Consider the following 18,310-nt stretch of genomic DNA (forward strand, 5'->3'; position numbering starts at 1 on the left):
TAAAGGGGCAGTTGATCCTACTTAATTAAGTACTAAGATACCCCGGCCCATGCATTAGTCGCAAGTACCCCATATGTCCTATTTTTAGCAAAGTCATGCTAAAATTCACGGAAAATTTCAGCATGACCTTTGCTGAAAATAGGACATATGGAGTACCCGAATTTGCCGGAACGGAAGTTAATCGACATTCCGGCAAACTCAAGGGCCTCTCGGGGTACAGCAGCAGCATCACAAGTCCTAGATTATGATGATACAGCAGCAGCATCACAAGTCCAAGTAGTACAGCAGCAGCATCACAAGTAGTACCAATGAACATATAGTCCAGCAAGTTGAAAAAGCTGAAGTTCTCAGCATGAAGAATCACACAACACAACACCTACATTATGATGATACATTTGGAGATTGCACATACAGTTTTCACATAAGCATAATTGTTCTGGAGATTGCACATACAGTTTTCACATAAGCATAATTGTTCTGGAGATTGCACATACAGTTTTTGACAGCACCGCACCTATGACAGCACATACAGTTTTCACATAAGCATGAAGAATCACACAACACAGCACCTATGGCAGTTTTCACATACATGAAGTTCTCAGCATAAGCATAATTGTTCTGGAGATTGCACATACAGTTTTTGACAGCAAAAATTCAGAAAATGCATTTTTGTCAGTAACACAGAAAACAAAAACCATCAAAAAATTTGGGTACATATTTGGGTACCTCTATACAATTTGGGTACCTCTATACAAGGTGGTGTATACAAGGTGGTACATATTTGGGTACACAGAAAACAAATACAATTTGGGTACATAAGTGTTATACATTTCTCTGAATAGTATACAAGGTGGTGTAGATATCTAAGGAGCTGCATTAAAAGGGAAGGGCGTGCGGCAAGATGCCATCAAGCTCCCAGCAGCAATGGTCACAAGTGACAGGAGCTGTGCCTGCCACTAGAATGAGCACTTTTAATTTTTTTGCTTCTTCTTTTTTTGAGATAGAAGCACTTTCAGTCTCAGAAACAAAGATCACAAATCTTTATAAAATCAACTTTACAGGAAGTATTCGTGTAAGGAAACATTAATAAGTATCTAAGTGTTTTCAGTTCATTTTATACAAAAGACAAATAACAACCCTTTTCTTTTGCACCGGAAGAAAATGCTAGTACTATGTGATAAGCTTTAGAAAATGGAGTACTTACAGCAACTGTGCAGGCAATCAATCCAGGCTTCTCCTGGTGATCCAAAGCAACAAAGAATAGAAGAAAAGCACCAATATACCAGGGAATTGCAGCCAAGAAGAACCCTAGTAAGAACCATCAAAACAAAACCAACCTAAAGTCTTTACTATGGATTGATTGTGCTTTCATTTTAAATTTGCAGGTAAGAACAATGAACTTAGAGAAACTCCTTAATATGAATATTATACCGATGATAAAAGAAGTGAGACAAGAAGTGTCTGCAGCCTTGAGTAGATTCCCGGGACCTGAAGGTTGTTCACCCTGCTCATATCAAATATTATGTTGTATTAGCAGCAAGTAGACAAGCCTCCATACATCAAGCCCTAGTTATCTTATGCCAGTAAATATAAAATAAACAAACTTAATAGGTGGTTTATTTTTACTCTGCTCTCACCCTTCCTATTGCGTAGTTACTGTGTTCCCAATGTCAGTGAATTTGCAGTCTTCAAAGATCAGAAAGTTGTGCTCTTCAGCAATCTTCAGAAAACAATTTAAGAATCATCAAATAAAAAACAAGCAATATAATAACCAAAATATATTGAGTAGTTCTTCTGCTCATCCAGTAGCAACATCTTTCATACATGATCAGTAGTCATGTACCAAATTTGTATTTAAACTGAATTTGCAAATCACCAAGAGCTCTACTAGTTTCAGACTAGATTTACAGAAACTAGCTGCCTTAAGATTGATAACAACAGAACCCACTAGCTGCCTTAAGCATCTCATCAAAAAAATAACAGGAGGGGATCCCTAACTACAAGTATGCTGATAACTAAAATCAAGCAGAAAACCTTGGATGGCTGCGGCGGCGGTTGCGGTCTGGCGACAGGTGGGAGGAGATGGGGCGACAGCGGCGAGGCTTTCTAGGCTCTGGGGGAGAGGGCGAGGGGAAGCGCAGGCGAGGGAGGGGGTGGGTGGGTGCGGCGAAGGCGAGGGAGGGGGTGGGTGGGGGCGGCGGAGCCCGGGAGCTAGGTCGGCATCGGTGCAGCGTCGTGCTCGCCGGAGGTAGCCATGGTGGGAGGAGGCAAGAAAACCTAGGGGGAAGGGGGGAGGGGAGGAATCACCTGTGGGAGAACGACAGGCTGCCGTAGGAGAACACCGACGTCGAGGAGGCTGCGGGTAGCGGCGCGTCGAGGAGGCGGCGCGTCGAGGAGGCGGCGCAGTGGGTCGGGGGATGGGGGAACGGAGGGAGGGGAGGGAGAGGGACGAAGGGGAACTAGCGAGGGAGAGGGAGGAAGTAGCTATAGGGGGGAAACTTACTAATGGCGCACCACGAAGCGGTGCGCCATTAGAATGTTTTTTTTATATAGCAATGGCGCACCCACGATCGGTGCGCCATTAGTAAACTTTTTTTTATATAGCAATGGCGCACCAGCCAGAGGTGCGCCATTAGTAAACTTTTTTTATTTTTATTTTTTGTTGCATGTAATAATTTTTTAGAAAATGAATATGAATATGAAACAGTAATAATTTTATAAAAATAGTAATAATATTTATGAATATGAAAAAAAATCATCAAATTTATTATTTGAAAATATAATCAAATTTGTTTTTTTGCAATTTTAGTTGCATTCATTTGTGACGGTGGAGCGGGCCGGGGAGGGTGCGGGGGGTCGTCGGCAGCGGTGGAGCGGGGGAGGGTGTGGGGGGTCGGCGGCGGCGGCCGGTGGAGCGGGGTAGAGGGTGCGGGGGGTGCTCGGCGGCGAGGGGGGCCGGATCTGGCGAGGTGGGATAACGATCGAGATGGAGGGGGATCGAGATCGAGTGTCCATGAAATTTAAAAATATTCATGAGTTCAAAAAGTGCCCATCAAATACAATCGAGAAATGAAGGCTATAATTTAAATACAATCGATCTTAGCTAGCTATCTGTTCACAATCTTCTTGCCCTTATTTTTCGTAAATGGAGTTCTTCTCTTGAACGGACGTCCTTTAGGTAGGGTGGTCCTGCTTCTTCTTGTGGTGTATGCTGATACTTCATCGTTGTCGTCATGTTCCATCTTCGGGTCGCCGTACTTGTCGAAGTCTTGCTCATTGGCAACTCCATCCATTCCGATGATCTTCCTTTTGCCTCTCCTCACGACAACACGACTGGGCTTTGACGGGTCGGTAATGAAGAAGCATTGGTCCACTTGGGAAGCCAGTACCCATGGCTCATTTTTCGCGGTGACGTTCGCGCCTGCGGTCTTGGATTTGGCTTCGGGTATAACCATGGTGGTGAAATACCGGTCTTCTTTTATGACGCTCTTGGCCCATCTGACACGGAACATCGGGACCTTCTCTCCAGCGTAGCTCAGCTCCCAGATCTCCTCGATCCTTCCGTAGTATCTGTCCTTGTCGTTACCGGTGTAGGATTCCATCGTTACCCCGGAGTTCTAATAACCATCGCTCTTCATGTCCTTGTCCTCGGTGTAGAATGTGTAGCCGTTGATATCATACGCCTCATACGTCATCAGGTTGTGCTCGGCGCCCTGTGACAAGGCGAATATGAGTTGTTCTTCCGCGGAAGAATCCTCATGTAAAGGGTACGACAGAAGCTTCTGCTTGAACCAACGCGTGAAACATGAGTTGTGCTCTTTGATTATATCTCCGTCCGTCCTTTGTTGGCCTCGGTTATTGTACGTCTTCTCAATAAACGTTTTGTGCTCTACCACCCAAGGATCGACCTCGTCTATGTGCTGTAGAGCGACTAGGTTTGCTCTTTCAAAGTCGGCGAGTCGACCATCGAAGTTGACATGCATTTCGCGGCGACCCTCACGGTGACCCCATCCAGCGAGCCTGCCGAGGAGCCTGTTGACGGGCAGACCAACGGGGTTCTCGATGGCTAGATAATTCGTGCAGTAGGAGATCCACTCTTCGGTCAGAAAGCCCCTGGCTATGCTTCCCTCTGGACATGACATGTTGCGAACGTATCCTTTGATGACACCATTCATCCTTTCGAACGACATCATGCTGTGCAGGAACGTCGGCCCGAGTTGGATGATATCCTCCATGATATGGACTAGCAGATGCACCATAACGTCGAAGAATGCAGGCGGGAAGTACATCTCAAGCTCGCATAGTATCACCACGATCTCTTCCTGTAGCCTTCTGAGTTGCCTCACGCCAACCGACTTCCGAGAGATGACGTCGAAAAAGTTGCATAGGCCAAATAGCGTTTCATGGACGTGCGCTTCCATGATCCCACGGATTGCAACTGGAAGTATCTACGTCATCAGCACGTGACAGTCGTGAGACTTCATCCCGCTGAACTTCTGCTTCGCTAAGTCTAGGTATCTGCTTATCTTCCCCGCGTAACCGTAAGGAAGTTTTACTCCTACGAGGCAGGTGAAAAATTGATCGATCTCCTCCTGACTTAGAGTGAAGCACGCGGGAGGGAAGTCATTTCCGCTCTTCTTGGCCTTTTTGCCTTTGCGACGACTTTCCGTGTCCTGCTTCGCCTCATCATCATCATCATCATCATCATTAGCGTGAAGCTCCTCCCTGATGCCCATTGATTTCAAGTCTGCCCTTGCTTTCGGCCCATCTTTGGTCCTCTCTGGCATGTTGAGCAGGGTACCAAGCAGACTCTCGCACACGTTCTTCGTGATATGCAAGACATCAAGGCTGTGAGGCACACGGTGGATCTTCCAGTACGGCAAGTCCCAGAAAACAGACCTCGTTCTCCATACCTTCAGCAGTGGCTCTGGCGCCTTTCGCTTCTTTCCCGGCTCTGGCGCCTTTTGCTTCTTTCCCAGCAGTGGGCAATCTTTCCAATTTTTCAACAGCTCGTCTATTTCCTCGCCGCTCCTCGTACGCGGGCGTCATCGGGGTTCGGTTTCACCATCGAACAGATCCTTGCGTTTCCTCCACGGGTCATCGTCGCGAAGCCACCTTCGATGTCCCATGAACACGGTTTTCGAAGACCCGTGATCTCTATCTAGCTGGCGATACGTTGTGTCATCCATGCACCTAACGCATCCAGAAAATCCGTGGACCACCTGCCCCGCGAGATATCCGTAACCGAGATAGTCGTGCACCGTCGTGAGCAGTGCGGCTCTCATAGGGAAATATTCTTTCTCTGCGGCGTCCGACGTATTGGCTGGCGTTTTCCATAGCGTGTCTAGCTCCTCTTTCAGCAGCCCCAGATACAGATTGATGTCGTTCCCTGGTTGTTTCGGCCCTTCAATTAGCATACTCATGTGAATGTACTTCCTCTTCATGCACAACCAGGGGGAAGGTTGTACATCCACACAAACACAGGCCAGGTGCTATGTGTGCTTCTCTGGCTGCCAAACGGATTGACTCCATCGGTGCTTGCGCCCAGCACGATGTTCCTTGGATCGTTCCCAAATTCTGGGTTCGAAGTTCAACGCTTGCCACTGGCTCCCATCCTTAGGGTGACTCAGCGTCTTGTCTTTTTTATTTATCTCCGGATCATTTGCGTTATCTTCTCGCTTCTTCTCCTCCCTATTCGCGTGCCAACGCAGGAGCTTTGCTACCTTAGGGTCCGCGAAATACCGCTGCAGACGAGGAGTGATCGGAAAGTACCACACCACTTTTCGAGGAGCTTTCTTCCTCTTCTTGTATCGAGTGACGCCGCACACCGGACATATGGTAGACTCCGCGTGCTCGTCCCGATAAATGATGCAATTGTTCATGCACACATGGTATTTCACGTGCGGTACACACGATTTTATTCGCCTTCTCGAAACTGGTCGGGCACTTGTTCCCCTTGGGAAGACGTTCGTGCCAGAATGACATGTTCTCGTCGAAGCATGCGTCGGTCATTTTGTGTTTTACCTTCATCTCCAGAGCCATGAGCGTTACTTTCAGGCGGGTATCCTCGGGCCTGCATCCTTCATACAATGGAGTAACCGTGTCTATCTCCAGTTGATCCAGCTTGGCTTTCTCTCGGGCGGCTGCTCTTGCGTTATCCGTCTGCTTGAGAAGCAGCTCTTGAATATGAGGGTCCTGCACCCAGCCCATCGATGGTCCATCGTCGTCTGCTCCGCCGGCATCTTCATCTTCATGATCATGCCCTTCGTCTGCTCCCGCATCTTCCTCATCATCATGTCCGGCATCTTCTACATGATGACTGTGTATAGCATCACCGTCGTGATCATGTCCTGGAGATTCTTCGTCTTCTCGCCCGCCCGAGCCGCGGTGGTTCTCTTGCTGCCCATCCTCATTTCTTGCCCGACCCCCATGGACGACTTCATAGTCATCTTCATCACCTTGCCACCGATAGCCATCCATGAAACCACGCAAGAGCAGGTGGTCCAGCACCTGCCCGGAATCCGGGTCCGCAAGAAGGCTCTTCAGCTTGCATCTTCGACACGGACATCTTATCTCCGTCTCGTTCTTTTCAAGCATCTCGGCCTTCGCGGAGCTCAAAAACCTATTCACGATGCCTTCGGTCATCATGTGGACCCTGGTCGCCTGCGGGGTAGAGCAAAACGATATTTTAGAACCAAGAAAAATTTGGCATGACTTTCCCTAAAAATAGGACCAAAAAGAATGCATAGTGCCAAAATTCTCGCCGAAACGGAAATGAATCAACATTCCGGCAAAATATTGGCAACTATCGCATTTCAAATACCGGTACCTGCAAACACAAACATATATGCAACACCACAAACATATGCAACACCACTAACATACATAGATCTAGCTAGGCCATAAAAAGTGCATGTGCATGTTGTTCGAGAGGGAGAACAACATAAAGATAGCTTCCCCCTTACTTACCTATCAAAAAAAGGTAATTTAACCACTTAATTTGGATGAATTTATGGTGCAAATGAGGTGAGGAGGAGGAGGCAGCCGAGACAAGCTTGGAGGAGGAGGTGGAGAGAATGAAGTGGGGAAAGTGAGTGGGTAGGTGTGGCTGTCCAAAATATCTAGCTCGTCCCAGGTTACTAATGGCGCACCACCACCTAATGCGCCATTAGTAACCCTGGTTACTAATGGCGCACCTGCTGGTGGTGCGCCATTAGTAGTTTTGCAAAAAAAAGACACTAATGGCGCACCTGCTGGTGGTGCGCCATTAGTAGTTTTGCAAAAAAAAAGACACTAATGGCGCACCAGGGAACTGTGCGCCATACTGTTCTCTGGTGCGCCATTAGTAGTTTTGCAAAAAATAAAAAATAAAAAATATAGTAGTGGAGCACTATGTGGCTGGTGCGCCATTACTAGTTAGAACTAGTAATGGCGCACTGTGCCCTGGTGCGCCATTAGTATGTTTGGAAAAAAAATTGTTACTAATGGCGCACCGTTTGTCTGGTGCGCCATTAACGTCTTTCACACTAATGGCGCACCAGCACATGGTGCGCCACTGCTATATAGCAATGGCGCACCACATGTCTGGTGCGCCATTAGTGGCCATTCCATCTATAGCCCTTTTCCTAGTAGTGAGCAACTTTCATGTACAAAATTTTTCCATCCGAGCTACGGTTTATTTTATATTAATTTTAAAAGGTTTAAATCATTTTTAGCATTTATTTAATTATTATAAAACAACATTATCCAGAATAGTGCTTGCTGATGTGATCATGATGTCAGCATGACGTCAGCAGTCAACTGTGACCGTTGACCAGTCAAACTGACAGACGGGGCCCGTTTGTCATAGACTGTTTAGTTAACTAACAGTTAATTAGTGATTAGATTAATCTAATTATGATTAATTAACTTAACTTAACTTAATTAATTAATTATTTTTATTTTTATTTTTTTATAAAAACGTTCTGGGGGGTGGGGCCCCACATGTCATAGGGCCTAGGGGCCTTAAGGGGTGCGGGCAGCGGGCACTGCCCGAGCGGGCGCAACCGGCGTTAGCGGGTTCGGGTGCAACGGGCTCGCAGGGGCGTGCGGGCGCCGGCGCCTGGTTAGGCGCTGCCCGCCGGGCAGCAGCCGCGGCAGGGCGCCGGCGCGGGGCAGGGACAGGCGGGGTGCGGGCCAGGCGGCAAGGGCAGGCGCGGCACGGGGAGCGGCGGCCAGGTTGCGGCCACGGAGTAGGCATGCGCGGGCTGGGCAACAGGTGAGCGTGGCGGGGCCGCTCCGTGAGCGGGCACGGCCACGCACGAGCGGGCGAGCGTGGGGGCTGCAGTGGTGGTGACAGCAGCGCCGCAGCACAGCAGCAGCTGCTGCAGCTCGCGGCGGGGCATGGTCAGGAGCGGCAAGGGGGCGACGGGGTGGCCGACACGGTGGTGCGCGAGCGCGCGGTGGCGCATCGAGGGAGGCGCGGACGGGGCGGGGACAGGGGAGGACGAGCCTCACCGCGGGAGCGTAGGGTCAAGGCAGTGGGGCGCGGGGAGGAGACGGTGACGACGGCGACGTGGTGACGAGGTGTAGCGGCGCGGCAGCTCCGGCGAGGTGTTGAGGAGGACGACGAGGTGGCCGTGGCCGTGGCGTTCCGGGCGGCGACGGCGGAACGATCCAGAGGCGGGGGGCGTCGCGACGAGGTGGGCTTCGGGAAGGAGGGCGACACGTGCGGCGAGGTGCGGCACTGGGGTGGGCGCCGGAGTCCGGGCGCGGGGCGGCGCGCTCGCTGGAGTCTGTGCCCCTCGATCTGGATCGGGGGAGGGGCAGAGGGAGCGAGTGAATCGGGGGAGTGTGCGGTCGAACCGCTAGGGTTTGGCTGTCGAGGGGGAATAAGGTGGAGTGAGAGGGGGTCGGTTGGGCTAATGGGCTGGCCGGCTGGGCCATTCGGCCCAGTTGGCCAGGGGGGTCCCTTTTCTGTTACTTTAATTTTGAATTGTTCTTCTTTTCTTTTATTTCTTTTTCTGTTTTAGCTTAGTTTCTTTTCTTTTCAAATCTAGGTTTACAAAATCTACTAACACCTAAATTAGTAATAGTAGTTATACCTCTCCCACAATTATTTTTGAATATAAAAAGTGGTTTTCAATAATTTAATCATTTAAGAGACATTCAAATAATTGTTTCAACTACTGTTTTACTTATCTTAGAGCATTTAATTATTTTATAAAATGCGGTTTCTTCATCAAAGTAATGTATGGATTATTTGCCGCAAACCGAATATTTTAGTTTTGACTTTTGAAAACTTTAATTGTCTTAACTTTAATTCGAATCTTGAGTTTGAATCCATTTTGAACTAATGCAAGATCATCAACAATAACCGAGGTGACGTGGCATCGTTAACGCGGGATTACTGTAGCCTAATTATCCGGGCGTCACAGGTGGAGTACTAAGTATTGTTGTTGAAGCAGCAGCAGCCGACTACGTCGCTTGTTCGTCTTTAAAAAGCAGCAACCATCTTTTATCTGAACTGATGGGAAATCTCATTCTGGACTTACGAGTGCTTCATGGTCTCCTCAAGTGCAGTGCCCGGACGCTGCGATCTCCATGAGCAACAGTGCTATTGTGGACGATGGATCGGCTGTGACCACGACTGATGAATCGGCTGTTACTCGTATCTTTCCTGGTCAAAGCTTTTAGTTTCTTCCAAAGAAATTGTTTGTGTTCGTTTGCTCTTCTTCCCTTGTGAGTGTGAGTTGGGTACAGAAAGGATTAACTTGAAATATTGGATGCGTGATGGTTCAAATATTGCTAGCTGTTGTTGTCCGATCGCTGCTCTCTGCTGTTGTCGACCATTGTTGACTACTGATGTTGCGCCCTGTCGCTGCCCGGCGCCACCGCCGCTTTCTTACTGGTTAAAAAATAGATAATGTATTTTCAATAAAAACACGCACTAAGATGCACTAACGATTATCTATTTTATTGAAAAAAACATATTTCTTTCTCTGGCACATCTTAGTGCGTGTTTTTTTTTCTGAAATGTTGTTAGTGTGTTTTCTGTAGTGACAACAACACAAGTTAATATAGAGACAAGTTCTTTTCCGAAGTGCACACTCTGAATTCCATTCCGCCCCTCCCACAAAACTATGGAATTAATAGTACGCAAAGTTCATGTTTCATGTAAAAAAACTATGGAGTTTCATGAAAAAAATTAATAGCACGCGAAGTTCATGTTTCAGAAATTCCGAAGTTCACGTGTACCACGTACAGAAGAAAAATGAACAAATGAAAAAGGGGCCGCCTAGGCCATTTCACCGAAAAGCAAATAATGTATAAAATGTCGCGACAAAAATCTACAAGAAGTTTAAAATTAAAAAAATGACGCGGTATCATTGTTTATATAAAAAAAGCATTTGGAAATTCAAAAAATTTGAGCAAGAAGTAAAAAAAAGTAGTTAAAAATCATTATATTGGATTCTCCCCGTTTGTAAAAAATCAGAGAAGTTCAAATTAAAAACAGAAGCATTTCAAAAGATTGCATAAAAACTGATTTTTCCCATTCTTTAAAAACTAGAACTTCAAATTAAAAAAACGGCACATTATCATTGTTTAGATATAAAAAGCATTTTTCCCGTCACTATCCAATAAAACTAATAAGTTCAAATTTAAAAAATGGTGAAGTTTGATGTCCATAAAAAATTTGGATTTTTCATATGATTAAGGAGTCCTAAATTTGAAACAAAGAAGTTCAAAAAACTCGATTTTCCTCGTCACTAAAGAATAAAACTAAGAAGTTCAAATTAAAATAACGGAGAAGTTCAAAGTTTATAACAATCTCATATTCTCGTTCTAAAGAATAAGTAATAAGTTCAAATTAAAATAAGGGAACAACAAAAAACGTTGTAAAAAGATTTCCCCCTTTTTTAAAAAATTCGGATTTTCCCCAATACTAAAGATTAAATGAAGAAGTTCAATTTTAAAAAAATCGAGTAATTCAATGTACATTAAAAACTCAGTTTTTCTCATTACTGAAAAATAAAACCAAGAAGTTCAATTTAAAAACGTGGAAAAGTTTGATATTTAATTGGAACTCGAATTTTTCTCGTTACTAAAGAATAAAACAAATAAGTTCAATTCAAAATAATGAAGAAGTTTGATGTTTCTAACAAAACTACAATTTTCATATTCCTAAAAATACATAAAATAAATTCAAATAAAAAAGTTAGAGCGGTTCGATATAGAAGTTCGATGATTATAGAAAACTCAGATTTTCCTCGTTATTAAAAAATGGAAATAAGAAGTTCAAAAATAAAAAACAAGAATTCAACTTTTAAAAATAGGACGCTTCAAAATTTCATAAAAAGATTAAGAAATAACACCAGGAAGTCCATAGTAAAAAGATGGAGAATTTGATGATTATAGAAAACTCAGATTTTCCTCGTCATTAAAAAATGGAAACAAGAAGTTCAAAAATTAAAGAACAAGAAGTTCAACTTTTAAAAATAGAGCGCTTCAAAATTCATAAAACAGGATTAAGAAAATCAGATTAAAAATTCATAAAAATACCCAGATGTTTTCACGTAACCGAGAGAAGTTCAGATTGATAACTACTAGAAGGTCATGTATTGCACAGTGTGCATTTTGTATTAAAAAGGAATAAAAAGTAAAGGCTAAAAGTTTTGCTGTTATAAGTTCAAGTCCTCCGTCGGAGAAAGTTCAAAAAAATTATTGTGGGAGAGGTTTGTACAAAAGAAATATCATTTGTGTAACACTAATGAATAGATGAGAAAATTGCAAACGAAAATACGTCACAGAAGTTCAACGTGAAAACAATAGGAAGTTCAACTACTATAGTGAATGAATTTCAGATGAAAAACTTCTAAAATCGTTGTGAATATGAAAAAACGATCAACACGGGAAAGTTGCATGTTTACAGCAGCTTTCCACCGGTATATCACTTGCTCAATTCCGGTGAGTGGATGGAGAGCTGCGATCAAAGAAATCACGTGAAAAACAGAGTGAAGTTCAAGTACACACGCCGAGAAGTTCAAGATCTTCATGCGATGCATTTTCGACGAATCTGTTTCGCGATAAAGGCAGAACGAATGATCTCAGCATTTTTGATATTACTTGAAAACGGCTAGGAATCAGTGAAAACCATCAACATGAAAAAGTTTCGCATTTTCCGTAGCTTTTAAATGGTATATTATTTTCCCCATTCCGATAAAGTCCGTAGAAATTACGGCGAAAATATGTTTTTTTCCATTTTCGAAATTGACTTAAAACAGTAAAGAATTGGGAGAAACAATACATAAGAAAAAGCTTCGCATTTGTTCAAGCTTTCCAACGCCATGTCATTTGCTGCATTCGGACGCACGGTTAAAATATGAGCTCGAAAATACAAAGTCGGTAGGACTTGTACCGTTTTCTAAATTACTCTGAAACCGTTCAAAATTAGAAAAAACTTTCAACATTAAAAAGTAGCGCATTTTCATAAAATTTCCAATGCCATATTTGTCTCAATTGGATTAGCCGTTTAGAAATGACATTGAAAATATGAACTCGGCTGTTCGGTTTGCGAAATTTTACGTTTTTCCAAATTACTCTTTAACCATAGGGAATTAGAGAAAACTTTCAACATGTGGAAGGAGAGGTTTTGCAGCAGCTTTCCAACGCCATATTATTTGCCTCATTCCGATAAACGGTTTAGACATGCGATCGAAAATATGATTCATATTTTTTGTGTGAAGAAAAAACGGTTTTTCAAAACTGCTCTTAAACCGCTTACATTTTGACAAAAATTTAAGTTGGGTGATGATACTGGTGTCCATAGCTTTCCAACGGTATACCGCAAGCTCCGTTTGGGCAATGTTGGCAGAAGTTCAACCTAGTTCAGAGGGAAGTTCAACATACTACTAGCGGGCAGGTCAGGTTGTGATCAGAATATTATTCTCATCCCGTGATCAGAATAGTGTTTATATATATATATATATGTATGTATGTATGTGTGTGTATATATATATATATATATATAATTTCTCCTACATGTTGCCTTCGGAGCCAGTGGCATTTGCCTTGGTGCCTTCGGAGCACGATAACAATTGGGAGTGGTTCATGGGGCAGTAGCGGGTAATGGTATTCTCCTTTGGGATGTATGACCTGGTCGAGAAAAAATCCCGCTATTTGCTCTTGAAGTGCTCGTATGCGCTCTGTTGGTAGGAGCTGCTCCCGCACGTCTTTGAACTGTTAAGAAGGAGATCAATATGCATGTGTATTATTTGTGTGACTAGATATCGATAATCATCTAAAAATTATGAATAGTGTTCTGACAAACGTACCCATTCCTATTTATCAGAGTTGCTCCTTTCGGACGCCATCATGCGAATGTTCTCGCGACGTAGTATGCACACACTTCAGTCACCGGCGCCTGCTTTAGGGCCTTTACGAGAATAGAATTTAATCTGATAATAATTAATCAAGCATGATAATTAATGGTATTGAAACAAGAATTAAAGAGATGGTAGCTAGCTAGTACTACTTAATTACTTACCTTGGGTCGAAACCAATACAGCTTTTTTCGCCATTGGCCTCGAGTCACGTTGATGAACTTTTCCCAAGCCCTGCCCGCCGGCAAAGAAAATGAATAAATGAGTTATTAAGTAGTTGATATCAGGAAATGACGAACTAAAGAGGTCGAGATATAGTTAATAATGATTGAAATTACCTGTCGACTATCCCCTTCAAGATTGAGTAGTCACTTTGTTTTTTAAGTAGTGAGTCCAGTACTTCAACTGTTCCTTCTTCAACTTTAATGATTAACAAGATCCAGTGGTAACTATATGGGCACACGTTTGCATGTCTTAATTAAGCGGGCATGCGCAACTGGAGTGACATAACATTTTTTAAATGATTGGATTGTGATTTCTGATATATATCTAGCTAGCTAATTCATCTAACATTTTGACAAAAATATAAAAAAACTAATTCATCTAACATTAATTAATATATCTAATTCATCGAACTACAAGTATAAAAAAATAATTCATCTAACATTAATATATCTAGCTAATTTCATCTAACATTTGACATTAATCTAATTAATTAATTCATCTAAAACCTTTGGCATTTGACATTAATCTAATTAATTCATTCATTCATCTAAAATCTTTGTATAAAAAACAGAAAAAACTAAAAACTAAAAACTAAAAACAGAAAAACACATCTAAGTGTGTGTGTGTGTGTGCGTGTGCGCGGCCGGGCTTGGGGGCGGCCGGCCGGCCATGCATGGCGGCTGGGGTTCTTACAGCAGGGCGACGGATCGGTGCGTGGCGAGGCGATGGGGGCGGCGACGGCGACGGGGTGGCGGCGTACGGGGCGTCGGTGAGACGGCGACGACGGGGACGGCGACGGCGACGACGCGCGGCGGGGGTTGCGACGGGGACGGCGACAGGCGATGGCGCGGGACGGGGCAGCGGCGATGTCGAAGCAGAGAGGCGAAGTGGGAGATGTGAAACTGAATTTTTTTGAAGTGTTGTATGTATAGAAGGCACCTTTAGTACCGGTTGGAGCCACCAACCGGTACTAAAGGCCTGTTTTGGCCAGGCGGAGCGGCAGGAAAGGCACCCCTTTAGTACCGGGTGGTGGCTCCAACTGGTACTAAAGACCCCCCTTTAGTACCGGTTGGTGCCTGTTGGAAATATGCCCTAGAGGTAATAATAAATGGTTATTATTATATTTCTTTGTTCATGGTAATTGTCTATTATTCATGCTATAATTGTATTGTCCGGAAATCGTAATACATGTGTGAATACATAGACCACAACGTGTCCCTAGTAAGCCTCTAGTTGACTAGCTCGTTGATCAACAGATAGTCATGGTTTCCTGACTATGGACATTGGATGTCATTGATAACGGGATCACATCATTAGGAGAATGATGTGATGGACAAGACCCAATCCTAAGCATAGCATAAAATATCGTGTAGTTTCGTTTGCTAGAGCTTTTCCAATGTCAAGTATCTTTTCCTTAGACCATGAGATCGTGCAACTCCCAGATACCGTAGGAGTGCTTTGGGTGTGCCAAACGTCACAACGTAACTGGGTGACTATAAAGGTGCACTACGGGTATCTCCGAAAGTGTCTGTTGGGTTGGCAGGGATCGAGACTGGGATTTGTCACTTCGTGTGACGGAGAGGTATCTCTGGGCCCACTCGGTAATGCATCATCATAATGAGCTCAATGTGACTAAGGCGTTAGTCACGGGATCATGCATTGCGGTACGAGTAAAGAGACTTGCCGGTAACGAGATTGAACAAGGTATTGGGATACCGACGATCGAATCTCGGGCAAGTAACATACCGATTGACAAAGGGAATTGCATACGGATTGATTGAATCCTCGACACCGTGGTTCATCCGATGAGATCATCGTGGAACATGTGGGAGCCAACATGGGTATCCAGATCCCGCTGTTGGTTATTGACCGGAGAGGCGTCTCGGTCATGTCTGCATGTCTCCCGAACCCGTAGGGTCTACACACTTAAGGTTTGATGATGCTAGGGTTGTAGAGATATATGTATGCGGAAACCCGAAAGTTGTTCGGAGTCCCGGATGAGATCCCGGACGTCACGAGAGGTTCCGGAATGGTCCGGAGGTGAAGAATTATATATAGGAAGTCAAGTTTCGGCCACCGGGAAAGTTTCGGGGGTTACCGGTATTGTACCGGGACCACCGGAAGGGTCCCGGGGGTCCACCGGGTGGGGCCACCTATCCCGGAGGGCCCCGTGGGCTGAAAGTGGAAGGGAACCAGCCCTTAGTGGGCTGGGGCGCCCCCCTTGGGCCTCCCCCCTGCGCCTAGGGTTGGGAACCCTAAAGGGGGGAGCTTCCCCCTTGCCTTGGGGGGGGGGGCAAGGCACCCCTTCCCCCCCTTTGGCCGCCGCCCCCCCTTGGAGATCCCATCTCCCTGGGACGGCGCCCCCCCCAGGGGGCCTATATAAAGGGGGGAGGGAGGGCAGCAACACACAGCCTTGGGCGCCTCCCTCCTCCCCTGCAACACCTCTCTCTCTCTCGCAGAAGCTTGGCAAAGCCCTGCCGAGACCCGCTACATCCACCACCACGCCGTCGTGCTGCTGGATCTCCATCAACCTCTCCTTCCCCCTTGCTGGATCAAGAAGGAGGAGACGTCGCTGCACCGTACGTGTGTTGAACGCGGAGGTGCCGTCCGTTCGGCACTCGGTCATCGGTGATTTGGATCACGGCGAGTACGACTCCGTCATCCACGTTCATTGGAACGCTTCCGCTCGCGATCTACAAGGGTATGTAGATGCACTCCTTTCCCCTCGTTGCTAGTATACTCCATAGATGCATCTTGGTGAGCGTAGGAAAATTTTAAATTATGCTACGATTCCCAACAGTGCCACGACCCGGTACTAACGGTGGTGCGCTGCCAGGCGAGGGGAGCAAAAGTTTAGTCCCACCTCGCTAGCCGAGGGGCGCCCGCACCTGCTTATAAGCCCCGCCGCCGCTGCTGTGTCGAGCTCCTCTCTAAAGCAGGCCTTCTGGGCCTACCTCTGTTGCGATGCCCTGTTGGGCCTACTGCGCTAGCAGGCCTGCATCCTGGCCCAACTAGAGGTTGGGTTTCTATTCGTATGCAGGCCGATGTGGCCTAGTAGGCGGGCTTTTTTATTAGTTTTTTTTCTTTTTTTCTTTTCTGCTTTATTTATTTTCTTTCATTTATTTTTGAGTTGTTTTTTGCTGTATTTAGAGTTTCTTTGTGAATATTTTTGCTTTAGGTACAAGAAATTACAAACTTTTTGTTAGTGCCGGTAGTTTTCAAATTTGAATAGTTTAAATTTGAATTATTTGAAATTTATGTGAATCACTAGTTTGTGAATAACTTAACTTTAAAAATAGATTTTTCAGTGATTCTTTTTTGTTATATTTAATATTAGTGTGTTTTATCATTATATTCAATTTGGTAATACTTAGGTTATTTAAAAAATAAAATGCCTTTGTAACAGATGAGTTTTCGTCGGAAACCCTGATACTTCGAAAGAGATTGTCCATTTTGTACACGAAGTGCATCTAGTTTTTGACGTAACCCTCTCTCCTTTTTTGCACATACTATGTAGGTGAAATTATGATACCATGCCAGCTTTCAACCTTTTCAGAGTTCATTTGAAGTGTTTTTCAATTTTAGGTCATTTAGCTGAAAAAATCAGTAAATGCATGAAAGAATTTGTTTGCACATAAAATTTCTTCGCGTTTCAAATGACAAAACACATAAGTACCCTAACTATTACAAAGATTCCCTCCGGTTTGTTCGAAGCGGGACTTTCCAGATATATAAGTCCGGAAACTCACTAGAGAAGAAAGTGATGACAGTGAAGCCGATCACATCCCAGAGTGGGATCTTTGGGTGTGAAACTTTTTCTTCGCGTATGTCCCTTTGCGTCTTAACCATGGACAATCTTCATCATTCAACTGGATGCTCGGGTCAATATTCACTGTGAATGGAGCAATTTCATCAAACTTTTCATAATCTTCTGACATGTCTATCTTGTCATCCACTCCCACCATGTTTCTTTTCCCTGAAAGAACTTTGTGGCGCTTTGGCTCATCGTATGATGCATTTGCTTCCTTATCTTTTCTTTTTCTCGTCTTGGTAGACATGCCCTTCACATAGAAAACCTGCGCCACATCATTGGCTAGGACGAATGGTTCGTCTGCATACGCAAGATTGTTGAGATCCACTGTTGTCATTCCGTACTGCGGGTCTTCCGTTACCCCGCTTCGTGTCATATTGACCCATTTGCACTGAAACAAAGGGACCTTGAAACCACGTCCATAGTCAAGTTCCCATATGTCCTCTATGTAACCATAATATGTTTCCTTTCCCGTCTTAGTTGCTGCATCAAAGCAGACACCACTGTTTTGGTTGGTGCTCTTCTTATCTTGGGCGATAGTGTAAAATGTATTCCCATTTATCTCGTACCCTTTGAAAGTCATTATATTCGAAGATGGTAACTGGGACAGCAAGTACAGGTCATCTTCAATAGCGGCGTCATGCATGGCACGTGTCTGCAACCATCTGGCGAAAGTCCCCATTTGTTCATGTGTAATCCAGTCGTCAGATTGCTCCGGGTGTTTGGAGCGTAGAAAATTCTTGTGTTCGTCCATATACGGAGCCACCAAGGCGGAATTCTATAGAACTGTGTAGTGTGCTTGAGTGAGAGAATGCCCGTCCATACATATTGATCCCCTCCTAGCGTGCCTTTTCCATCCAGTCTGCCCTTATGCCGTGACTCAGGAACACCAATCGGCTTAAGGTTAGGAATA

This window comes from Triticum aestivum, chromosome 7D (assembly GCF_018294505.1).
Source record: "Triticum aestivum cultivar Chinese Spring chromosome 7D, IWGSC CS RefSeq v2.1, whole genome shotgun sequence".
NCBI lineage: Eukaryota > Viridiplantae > Streptophyta > Magnoliopsida > Poales > Poaceae > Triticum > Triticum aestivum.